Source organism: Pundamilia nyererei, unplaced genomic scaffold, assembly GCF_000239375.1.
Source record: "Pundamilia nyererei isolate P.nyererei 1_Seehausen unplaced genomic scaffold, PunNye1.0 scaffold00145, whole genome shotgun sequence".
NCBI lineage: Eukaryota > Metazoa > Chordata > Actinopteri > Cichliformes > Cichlidae > Pundamilia > Pundamilia nyererei.
Window position 1 is genome coordinate 1,367,448 of NW_005187546.1, and position 4,239 is coordinate 1,371,686.

Sequence of the window (4,239 nt, forward strand, 5' to 3'; positions counted from 1 at the left end):
TAGTAATTTAAAATTTACTGAGATGTCTGGAGTTTGATTTATCTGATTCTGGAGCAACTGAAAACATTAGTCCAGATTGTCATTTGACATATTGAACAAAAATATTGACTTAATCGTTGAGGAATGATATACTGTTTTTATATAGTCCCATTTTTCTGGCCCTCAAATGTGGCAGGACAATTTAATCCAACTTTTTTGGCATAAGCGTGGGTCATTTTTGTCATTATTGCTCATTTTAAGCAGATAAAAGGTCTGGAAATGACTCCAAGCATGGTATTGGCATTTGCTATGGGGCTATGAAATCACAGTTTGCAGTTAGATGAGATCGTAATGCAAGTGTAAGTTGCCATATTTGCAATACAAAACAAACCCATCAGAGAAATGGTATAAAAATGATGAAATGAGAAATGAGAATGAGAAATAAAACTGGTGAATTCGTCAGCAAGCATTGGACGTCAGTGGATGATAGTCGAAGATGTTTGCAGGAAGTTCTCCATGTTAAAGAAATAATCCTTCAGAACATCCAGTAAAGGAGTCTTCAGAAAGTAGCCATGTAAATATCACAAACAGAGCACTTTAGCTGAGCAAATATAGAGGACTCCTCATCATTAAACAGATAAGATTAAAACGAACCAAAAGACGCAAGTATTAGAAACGTATAAAGGTTAGAACTGATCTGTAAGACACTACATAACCTCTGAAAAAACGATCTTCATGTGTTTGTTTCCGTTGGTGCTGTTATTCAGTTAAATGTAAAGTTGACTGCGTGGCAAGTCACAATATAGAGACACACAATGACACAAAAGATCCTGAGAAACGGACTCATTTTTGAATAGTCAGCCTCTGGTTTTCCTTGTACTTGACTGTTTCGTTCCCAACTTTTTACTGGTGTATTTTTCTGGCAGCTGTTACCATGCAGAAATTTATTTTAATCACAAAACATTAAAAAAGCATTCTAAGGTAAAGTTAAACTTTAAGTTAAGCTAACATATATTGAAGCTGAAGTAGTAGAAAATCCTAAACAGACAACTGTTTCTTCACAGAAAAAATAGCTGATCTCTGTTGGGTAAAGTTGATGTTGTCAAAACTCTGTTTCTGGATTTCTGGGCGGTATTTGCCACTGTCACAGGGATCTCACATCTAAGTAATCTCATTTCTTTTTTTCCTCATTTCTTTGGATAAGATCCATTCAGCCATCTCTCCATTCTCTTCTGCTTATCCTTATCAGGGATGGATAAGATGAATTAATCAACTCTTCTCCATTTGTCTTTGGGTGCTCCACAAGGCTCTGCTCTGGGCCCACCTCTGTTTATATTATTTATCAATAATCTTCCATCTGCCTGTCCTTTTGCCGATATCTAATGTATATAATAATTATGTGTATAATATAACAAAAGCCATTCATAAACACAGCTTTGGGGTTTAAAATTGTAACTTGGTATGGTAGAAAAAGCTGTTTTCTATTTAAAGATTAGACATTTTTTGAGTTTATGAACAGAGAAACAATGGCACTTCACAGGAGCGACAACAGGAGAGGAGTGCATTTTTCCACTCAAAAAACTAACTTTTAGTGATTGTAAATTGCTTTTTAAAGCTGCACTACAATGGAATTAGTATTTGCTGGGAACAACCATGCAACTGCACACATATTAACTGTCCTTAAAAGAAAGGGTTAATTAATATTTGTCTGTCAGCAATAAAACTCAGTGGCATATTATTTTGTCAGCATATTTGGGTTCAAGTCATCTGTTCTGTCTTATTGCCACTCTATCATCATATACCTTCATGCTTGTCTATTTTCAGTTTGATTTTATTGTATTATGTGGATTTATGTAGTTTATATACTGTGAATGCTTTTTATGTCTGTGCTTCTGCTTTGCACGTTTTGTTAGTTTACAGCAGCGGAGAAGAACTGGATCTTATTTTGTCCATATATCATGTGTGTCTTGTATTGGGAGACTCTTGGATGTTTTATAGTTAGCCTCCTATCTAACTACAGTGTATTTACAACATTGTTTAAATTTGATTGTCCATCATTCCATCTATTTTCTTAACCAGTTATTAGGGTACTGGGGATGCTGAAACCAGTCCCATTGTCATAGGTTAGATACACAGGGTTTAAACAAACAAAATAATAGATTCCACCCTGCAAAAATAAAATACAATTCATACAATAAATAATATCAACGGTGTTGCAAAGTAAGTACATTTTCTCGAAGGCTGCACTATTTTGTAGGGCTAGTTTTAATGCATGCTACTCGGTTACAGTAAAAATTTCAATTGTCCATAGAAAACAGGTGATCATCGTAATGTAATAAACCACAGAAAGTGATAAATTGATGAGCTAAAAGAGTAAAATGCATCATGCATCAATAATAGAGCAATGTTAAAATCCATGAAGAAATTGCTACCTTTGATCACCTTAGGTGTGTTTCTTTTTCCTGCATCTTTAAAGCTTTTAAATACAAATTCACAGATGTGATTTTCGTGATCTGAATAACACAACACCTAAACACTTTTCTGCATTGCTGATCCTTCTACATTTTGTCAGCGACTTACTTAAACATCATTTTTGGTCCTATACCAACAATGTGACATTGCCACGTTTCCTCAAGGATTTAACTACTTCCTCCATCACTGTACACCAGAGCATGTTTAAAGGTTATGGCAGGAAGCTATAGACAAGAAAAATAGTGCTGGCGATCAATATCTGATGAAATTGTTTTATGTGTTTAAATCTTTTGTCAGGACAAGTCTCTGTCACTTCTATGCTTCAGTTAACCCCAATCAGCTGGTGCCAGACTCTTATTGAACAATTTGTCTCTTGGATACTGCAGATAAATAACACACTATCTTTCTGTGTGCATGTGTGGGGGTAACTCTGATGCTGAATCAATGCGACACCTCAGGGATGGCACAGTGGAGGGGGGATGCTGGGTGAGGGAGGGAGGGTCGTATGCCAGGCTCGTTCTTCACACTTTTTTTTTTTTAAGGAGGGGTGTGTGCGAAATAATACCCGCTCATTAGGAGCGCGCTGGCTGCTGGTTAATTCATCCTGGACTGTCATGGGCTTGTGTACGACCCCCGGGTAACACATAAATCACACGCAGAACCAACCGGTCGACCGGCAAGCTTCATGCCCCTAACGCCGCTGATTTATCAACCAAATTACTGCGAGTCCTGCTCGGCCTCAACACTTTGCCGAGGAAATCACCGACTAACCCCTGAGCGAACCGATTTATTGAAAAGCTGTCCCCCTCCACTTTCATCTCCCCGCCCTGCCCCGCTTTCTGTGTCACTCCACTCATCTCTCACTGACTTAATTAAAATCTATCCCGTTGGCTCGCTGGCATTTATTACAACCACTGGGCTAATGAAACAAAGAATACGACAAAACCAAAGCTGCTCTGTGCCCATAAACGTTCATTACATCGCAACAAACACCCAGTCCTCCCCGCACCCACTGGCACCTGAAACAAGGTGGGCTTGTTGGGAGTGTTTGCGTCTCACTCAGCATCCAGATGCTCCAAAGAGGGGCGCGCAGAAACTATGGAGCGAAATTCAGCCCTTATATTTATTGACACTGGCTTTGAGACTTCATTGTTTGATGTTGCTTATGTTCAGTTCAGCATTTCACCTGTTTAGCTTACCTTTTAAAAAGTGAATGATTCTAAATTTGTAGGCGATTTCTTCTGGCATCCACAAAGGCTTGCGCCACTTAAAGACAGTACAGGCCATGCTTTATAAAGCTTAGAGACACAGTTAATGAAGTGTGCCATCTCAGCCACACTGTAGAGGCAGAAGTTAAGGTTAAAGCCTCCTGGTTAACTGTTTGAACACTTTAGAGAATTAAAACATTTAGGTCTTTTTAGGATTTGGAGGGGCGTGAAAGGAAACCCTGATGAAAAAGCAGCCTTCTGTTAAGAAATATAGAAAAGAAAAAGTTCATATTTAACCAGAGAAACACATATTTGGCCACTGAAGAGATTCGACATGTTTTTAAACTGTTTTTATTTGGTTGTAAATTATAAGTGGGTTATATCTAAATGATAAAACCAATGTTAACTGTTTTCTGTTTATCCAAAGCCCACAGACAGGATAATGATTACTGAACTCTGGTCCAGGGGCTGCTGTTCATAAGTATTCAGTAGAACAATAAAATAAACATAATGATTAACCCAACTAAGATCTCCTTTAATATAAAGGATGAATAATTTATTTGAGAAAGGATTGGTGATT